This window comes from Tyto alba, unplaced genomic scaffold, assembly GCF_018691265.1.
Source record: "Tyto alba isolate M040663 unplaced genomic scaffold, T.alba_DEE_v4.0 Super-Scaffold_16, whole genome shotgun sequence".
Taxonomy (NCBI): domain Eukaryota; kingdom Metazoa; phylum Chordata; class Aves; order Strigiformes; family Tytonidae; genus Tyto; species Tyto alba.
This window is the reverse complement of record NW_024881278.1, coordinates 14,078,624-14,091,258: the sequence shown is the minus strand read 5'-3', so window position 1 is coordinate 14,091,258 and position 12,635 is coordinate 14,078,624. Positions and strand designations below refer to the sequence as shown.

At 53.4% G+C, this 12,635-nt stretch overlaps 1 protein-coding gene across 4 annotated transcripts in view; it reads left to right on the top strand.

Moving 5' to 3' along the window:
• Positions 1 to 4,910, top strand: part of STUM (stum, mechanosensory transduction mediator homolog) — a 48,897-nt gene extending 43,987 nt beyond the window's left edge. For all 4 annotated transcript variants that reach the window (XM_042789831.1, XM_042789832.1, XM_042789829.1 and 1 more), the window contains one exon: positions 4,044 to 4,910. The gene's annotated coding sequence lies outside the window, so the exon portion shown is untranslated. The remainder of the gene's footprint in view (positions 1 to 4,043) is intronic.
• Positions 4,911 to 12,635: the final 7,725 nt, after the last annotated feature.

Here is a 12,635-nt window from a genome sequence, read left to right as displayed (position 1 = left end):
TAAATTGGGCATCCAGGCAGAGTGACCCCTCTGATCCTGGCTGGTGTTTCAGCAGGGTGAGAGGAAATCAGCCAGGGGGAACCTGGTGGCAGCAACTGGCTGCTTTTCCACTCCAAAAAGGTGGCTGGAGGAGCCTTGCTGAAAGAGGGCAAAACTGAGCTGATGCTCTTGCCTGGGGAGGGTCTTCCCAGCGAGAGGAGCTTCACGCAAACTCGCTGCCAAAACTGGGAGCCCCCCAAGCGTGACGGAGCCGAGACCCGCTTCCAGCCCATTGCTGCTGCAGAGAGGCAGCCGGTGGGCAAGGGGACGGTGGCAAACCCCACTGCCCTACAAGCTCCCGGCCCCTCCTAGCACGATGGTTTGCTTTTAAGGCAGGTTTTCATTTTCCATGCAGAGCTGATCCTGTCAGTTAAAATAACTCCTGCTGCGAAGAGAGCCGAGGTGTCAGAGAGCAGCAAGTGCCCCTGAGCACGTGTGTCTCCTTGCCTGAGTATCTGCAGGCAGAAAGCACAGACCAGCCGGCTGTTCTCCAGCTGCTCTGCGTTTAACCCTCAGGGGCATCGCAGGGGTACACAGAGCAGGACAGCTGCCTGCCGGGGGTGCAGGAGGAGGGCCCTGCACCGGGCAGAGTGCCTGTTGGTGGTCCCCCAGGGAGCTGATGGAGTAGGAAGCTTCTTTGATGTTTACACCAGCAGGAAACATGGCTTAGCCTCCCTGTAGCCCCAGGTGCTCTCCTGAGGGCTCCAGGCCCTCTGGTTGTAACACAGAACCTTCCCTCCTGGAATGTTTCCCACCTGCCCACACTTTCCTGTGAGCCCACAGCCTGTGGAAAGCAGGCACCCATACCTCTCTGCTCTCCCAGCTCAGCAAGTCCTTCTTCAGGGCTAATGATAAAGTACAATCTACAGTCCCAGCTAACCGGTGGTGGGATGGGACCCATCCAAACCATGTGCATTTATCCAGTGTGGGCATCAGAGCTGATGACAAACTTTTTTCATCCCACCCTTTGATGACTGTGTGCTATAAAAAGCTTTGGGCTGCTTGAACAGGAGAAAGAGGCAGAGAGTCGGGAGCGTTGGGAGCACCAGCCCTTGCTGCAAGCCAGGAAGCTGCTGGCTCAAGCACCTCCTGTGATCTCAGCAGCCTTAATCAGAAGAGCAAACGGAACCTATATAATAAGGGTGAAAATGTGTAACACAATTCATTGTGTACTTTACCAAGCCAGACTTCAGCTGGGGCATTTTGCAGATACTCCCTTTGTGCATGTGCAAGTACTACCTGGTGTATGAGCATGGTGTGCCTGAGCCAACACACTCAGCTAAACACCTGGAAAACTGCACAAGCCCCACTGAGCACATCACCTACAGTGCCTGTAGTCTATGGGAGACATATGTTTAAACTGGCTGTTGGCACATGGTTAGCAAGAGGAGAGGAAACAAATCAACATGAAATGGATTTGTGAAAGACCCTTCTGATTAAGTTTAAAGCAGTATTTCACAGGTCCTGGCCACATACTAAGAATAACCCTCTGCATCTGTAGATGATAGACAGATCGCCAGCCCTGTTGTTCAGCTGAGAAACAGCAGTATGCAGTAAGGTTAAATTACCAGACTCCAAAGCAAACCCATGGCAGAACCACAGGAATAACTCAGGCTCCATTTCTTTTGCCTCGCCCCTAAGCAGTGGCTCATACTGCTATGCTGGCCAGCCAGAAACGGGTATTTAGCAAGTACCCTGTATCCAACTGGGGGTCCTGAGCTCAGCTTTTTGGGCTGCTCCACAGAAAGCAAAGATCCGTAACACAGTGCAGAAAGGAAAGCTGATCGTTTGTAATTTCAGTGGAAGACAGATGAAAAACATCAGCTTTTAGAGAGACACATGCCGCACCACACAGGCAGCAGTGAAGCAGGTTTCTCTGGAAGACAAGCACCAGTTGATGCTTCTTGTTAACCCAAGGCTGGACATGCTTGAGAGGGAAAGCAGTGCAGTTATCCTGCCATGGTGCTGTGCCACAGCGAGACATGGTTACCTTGCTTTGCCAAGAGAGGCTTGCAAGACAACAGCACTCTGAAAAATCAACTCCTAGTAGGTCAGTGGTGGAGAGATAAAACCCAAGAGCCATCTGACATCTGTGTTAAAGCCAAGGGATGAGCTTCCCAAGATTACATTTGCCACAGCAATCACTGAAAGGATTTCTGCTCATGACGTTCAACAATTTCAACTCTGTTTGACCACTTCTGCCAAAAGGACCGGTGAAGAGGGTGGCCGCTCAGTGACCTGTGCTGTAGCATCTGCAGGTCTGTGGCTTGCAGGACTGTATAGATGTTACAGAACTGAGCTTCAGCATTTACTGCGAGACAGAGAAGCTCTGCTCCTTCATTTCCCACCTGGGAAAATAAGGGGTAGATAGGATCCTAACCAGGCGCAAACTGCTGGAAAATACCTTCACAAGCTGCTGCTGTGATCAGAGGGAACTCTTTTTTTGAGGTTTATAACTAGTCATTAAGCCACCCAAACAACTTGCCAGCTCAGCTGCAGCGAGTGCGATGACCAAGAGCAATGGTTACTTCTCACATTTGCCAAAACAGAATGGCTGGTTCACATGCAAACTCCTCACACTGCTTGAGCATCATGTTAGTTGTGCCGTGGCCTCAGGATGGATGTGCGGGAGCCTCTGCTGACATGGCTAACAGGTTTCACTGGTCCAGCTAGCAGAGGTGTTGAAAAGAAAACAGGCAAAGCCTTTGGGTGCAGAAGCTCTGAAGCAGGAGCAGCCAGGTCTGGCTTAGGAACAATTTGCTCTGGTGCCTATGAAAATGGATTCACTTTTAGAAGGTGGATTTAAACATTTAGTGGGCAGGCAGCGCAAGAAGTCTCAGACTGGGGATGGTTAAACAAGCTGACATTTTCCCTGGGCATTAAACTGCCAAAAGTCATGTCTCCTGTGGCTTCCAATGTCAGACCAACAGCAGATACCTCATCCCAGAGACCCAGCACCTATACAAAAGGTCCCCTGGGAACAAAAAGTGGCAGGATTAGCTCCTTGTCGGCATTGCCAGGGTTTTTGCTGACCTTTTGGGTCACATTTGGTGCTGTTTGTCCCTGTAGTCTAGTGAGGATGGGAAAATTGGATTAGTTGGGGAAGGGCTTCTATGGAAATGCTGCACTTCCTGGGACTGCCACAGGTCTCCAGAGAACATCTCTTCAGTTACATGTGTGCTGGCTGCACTTACTGCAGGAGGGAGTTTGGCACAGCAGCACTGCACAGGAGACGTGGGATTTATAATTTCATTTCAGGTTTTGCTCTATAAAAATTTTTCTTATTTTTGACCTTTCTATCAAATTGGTGAAACCAACCAAATAGCCAAGCACACCACTTTGGAGGCTCTGAAATCTGTCAAACGGACACCCAGGACGAGGCCTCATTTCTGCCTCTTGTGGGGATTTTAATTACCACCAGACTGATTCCCACTCTCTGCTTTAGGACAGGAGCAACTTGATAGTTTGGCCTTGCTACTGGGCAGTGAGCACCAAATTGCATTTTCCCCAAAGCTGCCCCACTGCAGTAATAATGATGATAAAAACCAGCACCCCCAGGCTCCCCCCAGCCCAGGTGTGAACAGCAGCACACTCTCAGGCAGTGGGGAGCCCCTCAGGCTGATTTTGGGTCTCCCTTGGGCAAGTACACAGGCCGTAGCACACTCAGAGGCTGAACCGCAGGGCAGGGCTGGGGAAGCTGGAGGCGACAGAGGGGATTTCAAGACTTAATGGTCACGAAGGGGGTCTGCTCAGTTCCATCTTTAATATCACACACACTCCCCTCGACTTGTCTTTCCTCCCCTCATAAGAGAGCAGAGCTTTGTGCCAGGGACAGACCAGGCAGAGCCCGTCCTGGGGAGCCTGCGCTGGGGCTGCTGGCAGCAAGCCGGAGGGGTGTGCACAGCGCCCACAGCTCACGCGCTGGCGAGCCACGCAGTGAAGACACGGCTACGAGTGCTGATTTGGCGCCTTCCCCCATCGGCAACGCTTGTCTTTCTCTTTAGGGCCACGTTAATCACCCGGCGCTTTCACGCCTCTTCTCGGAGCGCCGCAGAGGGAGGCCACGCGCTCCGGGATGCCCACCAGCGCCGGGGCCGGGCAACTCGCCTCGCGGGAGCCGCTGCAAACCCAGCCCTGCCTCCTCGCCCGCGCAGCTGGAGGCCACCGCCAGCCAACGCGTGACCTGGTCAAAGGTGCACGGCACCAGGCTCTCCCGATATCATCTTCTGCTTTTTTAAATATAGATGTTTTAGATGCAAGTTTTGCAGCTAAAGAGCAATAGCAGGTAACGAAGAATAAATGCGATTGCTTCACCCCCGTCCGCCGGCGACACAGTATTTTCTGCTGCTCTTTCCTGATCGTGAAAACCAGGTTACTCAAAAAAAGGGCTTTAATTAAATAGTTCCTTGGTACTTGAACCCAGCTGAGCTGAACAGCTGGTTTACTACTCAATGGAAAGCAATTCCAGGTAGGAACCAAAACAAATGTCTTTTTGAAATTTGTGGCCAGTCGTAAACCAGTTTCATTCTGGGTCAGCCCACCCACCTCAATGCCAAGCACGTTAATGTTTTTTTGGTTTCTTTTTTTTTTTTCCTAAGCTCATCAGTGTTCCCAAAACCATAATTACCGTGGAAAAGGTGCTATGGCAGATGGCCCCCACCCTCCCGGCCCTTTGCCTGCCTGATCACGCTCGCTGCTCTGGGCTGTGAACGCGGAGGTCGGCGGGGCTTTGTGCCGGGAGCGGCTCCGGCACGCAGCCGTGCGGCGGGCAGGGTCAGCTGCGCGAGCTGCCTCCACCTGTGCTGCCCGTTCCTCCCGACGTGCACCCACTGTCACACATTTTATTAAAGATCTTTCAGTTCTGCTGGAAATCGCCCCTTGTTGTAGCCTCGCCGTGACGCAAGGGGTATCGTGCTGAGCTCCATGGACGGGAAACTGAGGAGTCATGGTCTCGTTATTCTTCAGGGGGCTGTTTTATTCCACCCTTGCCTTGCCTCCTACTTGTTTTGGGATGACCCTGCAGTTCACATACACGCATACACTCCAGCCAGAATGTATTATTACTATTCAACCCAAACTGCATCCTCCACAAGACATCACCAGGAGTTCATTGACATTCAAAGCCCGGACACAAGAAGAGTTATAAGCTTGGCTAGATCAGATATTCCTCCCAGTCGAAAGCAATGTCTTCTCCCACACGCTTGCTAACCACGGCATGATAACACCCCCCTGTATTTTCTAGCTGACTTCACATGCTCATGCACACAATGCACTTTCAGGCAGTGCTGCAGTTTATTTTCCAAACTGGCTTTTGGCATTTCCATCCCCGCGTGGGACTAGCATGCTGTAAAACCTCAGGTGACAATGGCACCAGCTAAACCAGGGTTAGTTACAGTGAATCCCACGAGCCCATACCATGACAAGCTATCCTTTCTCCTCTTGTCATTTGTGTGCATAACTAGAGCCAGGCTAAAATTCAATCCTGCTTCTCTTGCACCCACCCACTGGCCAGAGAGAAGCGACACACCCCCCCCCATCCCCTCCACCAGAACGGTGCAGTGGGATGTGAAGGCTTCATGCAGACTCTAGGACTGACAAGGCGAGAGTAGCTCAATCCTTCTTTGAATGGAATCCTCCAATTCCAACTCTAAAGATGCTTCCAGCAGGCAGGTCAAAGGGAACGACACATTTGGGCTTGGGATCAAAACAGGGGCTCACCTCCACCAGCACTGCCTGGTGGTGATGGCAGCAATCCTCCAAAAACCCAGCAAGCAATCCCACCCTGACCCACACACCCCTTTTCCACCCACCACACACATACAGTTACAGGCACTGCTCCACAGGCTGGGAGGGGGGATAAGTTGTCTATCGCTGGCTCAAGTCCATGTTTTCCTTCGTTTTGGCCATGCTTGGGTGTATCTGTTTTTTCCATCCTAGGAAGGAGGGAATGGGTGCATGGCCACCTGTGCTGTCTGCACCCTGATGGTGATCCCACCTTTCATTTTCATATAACAGCCCAAACTAAGGGGTTACAGAGGACCATTTGTATGCCTATTTATATCACCAAGTATTGCATTGTGACTTGCTGTGTTTTGATACTGTGGATATTTTTTTTTTTTTTTTTAAAGTTAAATATATTCTATTGCTGGACAGCTGGAATGAAATGCAGAGTCTCTTTACGTAGCCTGGAGAAACCCCATCAGCCCTGGATCAAAATGGGTCTTACTCCTCCTGCCAGCTGGGTGTTGGAGGGCATCCAGTAGACAGCAGCCCGCATCTGTATCATCAGAGGAGAAGAGGCAGGGGCCAGGGCATGCCTTGCTTAAGGAATTAACAACCCAGAGCCTTACAGGGGAGCAGAGGGCTGGTGAGGAGCCTTGCCTGCACCTCTGAAATAGAGATAGGCAAGCAAGGGAAAAGCCACCCTGCCATTCCCCTGTGCACACACCTACCAGCAATCCTCCTCGCCTGGGTTTTCTTTGCAATTTTAACACGTTGAAATGACTCCAGGCACGTTATCCCTGCTCCCCGTGTGAGAGCAGCCCCCACGCTGCTGGGGGCTCGGCCATGCATGCCTGAGCGGAGCAGACCTTGGTGGGTGGCAGAGCTGTCACAGGGGAGATTTCCCAAAGGCAGCGCTGCTGCAAGGGCCAACAGCCCGCCAGAACTCGCCTGCGCATTTTAACCATCCATACTTCACGCACTCTGTGACACCCCAAAGTGTCAAAGCTCTGCTCCCTCCCCCCAAAGCCACCTCAAGTGGGGGAACACATGGGAGATCCCAGCTGGACTTGTCAGCGCTTCCCTCGGTCATTTGAGACAAGCAGGGGTCTAAAGCCTCTAAGCAATTGCTCATTCATCTGAACGTCCACAACCTTGTAGTTTCAACCCCAAACAGCAACACACAGGTAGTTTTCAGGCTTCCGAGCTTCACCTGGCCCTGCTTGGATGCCTCACCTCCGTAGGAGGCTCCTTGCAAACACGGGTTCACACAAGCAGCTTGTACCACACCAGCTGTCCTCTGTGCAAGAGGCCTCACACTCCCCGTCCTGGCCCCTCAGGAAAGCGAGGGCTACAGCCGTCACCCCCTTTCTAGCCTGGGCAGTGCTCGCAGAGAACAGGTTTCAGCTGCCCCCGGGGTGCCTGCGGCCCTGCTGCAAAAGGGTCAGCCTCTTGCTCTGTCAGAACCCCAAAGCCTTGGAGGGCTGCAAGGGAGTGCCACAGAAGACAGTGGGCTGCAGGGAGCAGACCTTGAGCACGTTTCTCTGCTACAGCAGGACTGTGCAGTCCCTCACACGCCTTGACACCCAGGACAGACTCTCAGCTACCGCTGCCCGGATGGTTTCCTCCCCACTGCAGCATTTTGACTCTTCCCATTCCCTGTTGAGAAGAGGGAAGGTGGCACCATGGCACGGGGCTCGGTAGCATTTGCTGCTCACCCAGAGCAGGAGCAAGGCTGGCTCTCTTGCCAGGTTCCCAGCCTTTCTGACAGGCAAGAGCAGGGATGCAGAGGGAGGCCGGCAGCGTGGAGTGGGGGGGCTAGTGGAACATGTGGAAGGTGTCTGTGAGGAAACGCAACCACACCCGTGATATTCACCCTCCACAGCCCCAGATACAAGGGCAGATGGTTGAAGAGGGAGCTTGAGAGATTAAAGTGTGCTTATCCTGATCTCCGAGTTGCCAGCGCAGCTCAAAGCTCCTCCTGTTTGCACGGGCTCACGCAGGAGGAGCAGCAAGTGACCGAAGCCAAGCGTGGCCCTTCAGAAGTGGGAGAGGGCATCCAGCCAGCGAGGCTGGGGGACGCAGCCATCGGGACAGCACGGATCCCGCTTCATCCGCCCTCGCGAGCGGTGCCCAGCACAGACCCAGCCTCGGGGAGGGACAACCCCACAGCAGACACACCGCTGCTGGGGTGTGGGGACAGCAGCTTGTTTTGGAGGAGAACAGGGAAGGGGGAAGGATGCAGGGTGCTGTTTGCAGCCAGGCCATCAGCTGCAGCGAGAGCACGGGGGGCAGGGAGCCCACTGGGGACCAGCCTCCGCAACGGAGCAGCGCAGGGCAAATGCTTGAGGGACTTCAGTGGGACTCAGGAGGCCAAACTCAGGTTTGGGGAAAGACCAACAAAAAGGCTCCTCTCGCATCCCACGGCTCTGAGGGATCTGGTAGGCAAGGCAGGAAGCTCCATTTCACTTGCTGCATCTTTCTATTTAGGCTTTGTCCCTCTGCATGTGAAGCACTTCAGGATGAAAACTGATATATAATATTACGATACTATTAATACCCCCATGCAGACACACCATCACATGGCAAATCCACAAGGGAGAGCTGGGATAATTATCTTGCAGAGTTTTCCTTAAAGCTCTGCTAATGCAACAGTTTCAGCAGGGGAAGGAAAAAATGAAATATTCACACAAATGGAAAAATAAAAAACCTGGAGCTCAGCAAAGACAGGTAAGACATAGAAAACAATCTCCACACCTTATCCTCACCCAAGCACCATCATGAGAACAGGTCCTTCCCTCTGGCTGAGGTACAAGCATCTAAAGCAGTTTTTCAGCCCTGCAGGCTATTGACCTCCACATCCCAGGGAGGGCTCTGGCATCAGCAGGCAGAAACCCGGGAAGTTTTCAGGAGGTAAAGGGAAGCAGAGAGGCAAGAGGCAATAAGCACAGCCTGCAGCTTCTGCTGCCTCAAGTGGGAAACAGCACCAGCTCTGCTGGAGCAGCCACCAAAACCCCTCTCCTGAGAGCAGCCTTAAAGCCAGACAGCACCACCACGCAGAAACCCAGGGAATGGGGTGACCAGCAGGTTCCTGGGACGCTTGCCCCACAGTATGCTGGCCCTCACCAGGACACAGCAGCCAGCAAACCTCAAGGCCCTGAAGAGCTGGAAATGCCCAACACCGCCCCGCTCTGCCCTTCTCCAGCATCCCCTGGATGGGCAGAAGGCAGACCAGCACTGCTCCAGTTCCCAAGCCCCAGCACAGAGCCAAGGTCCTGCCCCAAGCCCCACACCACACCCCTGAGCAGCCCCCCTGCCCCACCACCCCCCCCTCCACACCACGCAGCCCCAGGGGAGGCACAGGGCCACCACACACACCTCACCCTGACTTCAGCCAAAAACTGGCTCAGCCCCCAAGCCAAGAGCAGAGCCTGCCCAGATGCCCTGGCAACACAGCTCAGCTCTTGCTGCAGCACCTCTATGCAGCCACTCATTGCGGCACAAGGGAACTCCCTCAACTACCAGGCAACAGGAAAAATTACCCTCCCTTTGCACTTGAAGCCCCACCAAGCTGGGACTTTTCCACCCCCCCAGCCTGAACTCACCTTCTCAGGGCTGCCACACACTGCTAGGGCACCCAATCCTGCAGCAGCACTTGCTGAAAACCACACAACACAACAACCCCACAAACCAATGTGGAGTGGCCAAGACTTTATACCCGATCCAGAGCAATCAGTGTAACCAGGTGTGCTTTGCATGAGGCCATCTGGGAGCTTTCAGGCTGTCAGCTGCTGTTACATGCATGCGGCAAAAGCATCTCCATGAAGAGTGCTGCGGCCAGCCCTGGCTTGCAGCTCGCCCTGACGGGGAGCCAGGGTCTGCCTGCAGGCAGCTCTCACTGCTGGCAGTGCAGAGACATGGAAATACACTGCCTGGGTATTGTATCATGCAGAGATATTTATTTAGAAAAACACAATTTCAATTATATTCTGTTAAAACTAGCCTGAGCAACCATTTAAAAAAAAAAAAAATCAATGCAAATGAGGGTTATTGTGAGGTATACATGTATGATCTAAAAATCTTCAAGTCCCACAGTCCAAATATACAACATTCAGATCTGACTGAAGCTATGAGCAGGTAGCACCTGATCCTAGAAGCTAATATTACAATTACAAGCTACTTCAGAGTTTGTTTGCAAAGGAAAATCGCAGCCCTGTGGAAGAGGGTGTAAGCTGCAAGCCCAGCAGGCGTGCACACATTAAGTGTGTCCCCAGAGAAGTGAAGAAGTGGCAGCCAGAGGAGCATCCATGCACTAAAAAATGGCATCACACCCCACATCCCTGAGTAACTTTGGACTGAGACTTGGGTCGACCCACTAGTTCAGCCTGCTCCCATTTCCCGCTCGGTCCCGCTTGCCCAGGCGGGCAAAGTGTGGGGACAAAACCACCCGCTGTCTGAGCCCTCCGGGGAAAGCCGAAATGCTACCCCCTTGCATCAGGAGCCCGCGGGCAGCCCTGGTGCCAGCAGGGATTTCCTCACCCGCCCTCGGCGTGGGGAGCTCTGGCTCCCGCCGGTAGCCGGGACGGTGGCAATCGCTGGCTGACATGGAGCAGCTGCCTGCTGCCTGCCTGCAGCGGCTTCGGGGGGCCCCTTCGTTGCATGCAAACACCCATAAAAACCAACACGGTCTGGTTCTTTTTCACCCCCAGACATTATTCCAAATATTCATATTTCAAACTACCAGGTGTTCATGTCCCAGGAGGGACGCAGCCAGCGAGGCTCTGCTGGCAGCCGCCCCAAGGTGCCTGCCTTGCTCTGAGTGCTGCAGAAGATGTTTAATGTCAGAGATGCCCCTCCCGCCAGGACCTGAGCGGCCTGAAATTTGGGCCCAGTGGGGCTCAGCATGGCAGTGGCTTGCTCACAGTCGTGCCAGGTACGATGCTGTGCCTGCCCACGCCTGGGGAGTTGTTGTGCGGGGCCGTGAGTTGTTGAGTGGGGCCGTGTCACCCACCCGGAGCCATCCCGGGGCGCAGGTGTGAAGCTGCTGGGTGCTGATGCACCTTTGCTTGCCTCCATCCCCACCAAGCCACTCCAGAACAGGAGAAAATGGAATTAAAGGCTAAGGCTGACTCCAAGGCCTCTTCTGTTTCTTCCCCAAATGGAAAAGGTCTGTTCTAGGAAATGAATTTCATGGAGGTCTAATTTTAGAAAAAGGTTGTTTATAATGACCCAAAAGATACTTTTTAAGGGGAAGGCAAACATTCTCATGTGTTTGATTCCAGCAGGGCTGCCCCTGGTACTGGGGAAACCCTGCTGCCAGGGGGTGCGGGGGGGCTAAGGCAGCTGAGCTGCAAGCAGGGGAGCGCAGCTGAGAGGATGAGCCAGGCATGGGCAGGGATTTTGGGTGCACCAGCCTCATGTCTAACTGTGATGGAGGACACAACGAAAGACCAAAACTGTAACTTGTGCATGCAGGATGGCCTTTTTCCATGAGGGTCATCCAGCCAAAGCAAGGTGAGGTGCTTTCCTCAGCAGCAAAAAACACTTTATTCTTCAGAACTGCCGCTGTTTTGCTGCTATTAAATTCAGACAGGAATCAGAAGAGATAGAGAGGGCTGGTTTACTAAAACCTCCCAACCCATCCCCAGTGCAGCAAATAGCCCCCCCAGCGCTCATCATGTTTTGCCACTTCAGCTCTTCACCCCATTTACTCCGTGCCACGCAGGTCACACAGGGGAATGTCACAGGAGTCACCAACATCTCTGCAGGGGCGCGTGCCAACAAGGCCGGGGAGTAGGGACGGGAGATGGGGGGCACGCCGGGGCCTCCCCCACCTCCCCGCAGCCCTGACTCGGCTCTCCATGCTGGGTCTTGACTTACCTCTGCAGAGTGTTTCCCTCCAGCTCCTGGCAAACCCCTCACCCACCAGACTCATTGCCACCCCCCAAACGCTGTCCCTGATGCTGGCACCCGAGCGGAGCCTTGGCTGCCCCCCTCCAGCCGCATGGCCTGAACCCTCACGGATGCCACCGAGTCAGAGCAAGCATCCCCGCGTCCCGCCGCTCCTCTGGGCAGCCAAGGGAGGGATTTTTTCCGTGCAGGTTTCCAGCGGAGCGTGCAAGAAGGTCATGTACCCGAGGCTACAGCAAACTGCGGCGAGGGGCTGTTAGAGCCCATCCCGCAGGGACTGCCTTCTCCCCTCGCTTTTTGGGGGGCATAAAAAGAAATGACGTGTGAATTTAGCACTAGCAAAAGATACTGCACTGCCAGTGGGAAATGTTTTTTAGTCACAGATGCCTTAAAAAGGGGGAACCACACCCGTGTCACCTCTGTCTTGCTCCTGTTGCTTTTTCTTCTCACATTCTCTTATCTGAGCCAAACCCCACTTCTTCAAGAGAAGTAGCTCTCTGTGTATGTGTGTGTGTGTGTGTCCCTGCAGTGGAAGTACCCGGATTCCTGTCCTGGAAAGCAGCATATAAAACATCTTGGAGCAAAACCACCTTCTGACAAGGACGTCAGGATTTAGAAATTAAAGTATTTGCTTTTTGTTTTCCAGTTCTGGTCAGCTGTTTGAGTAACTAATTTTGTGCCTCTATTTCCCTTCATGCTCCTTTGTCCAGGTGGTTTCAAGTGTAAGATTTTTACATTAGGAAAAGTGTATTTGAACACACCAGCAATGGGGAGGGAAGGGAGCTGACCCCAGGTCTTGCAGGACTGACATTATTAATCCACAACGAACGAAGGGCAGGAGACACAAAGTCCCAGCAAACAGAAAGCAGCAGCCCCGAGAAGGCAGCGGGGATCCTGAGTGGGGTTTCCTCAGGAGCCTTTCTCTTCAGAGTGGCACCAGCAGCAGCTCTCCTGTGCTCTCTGGC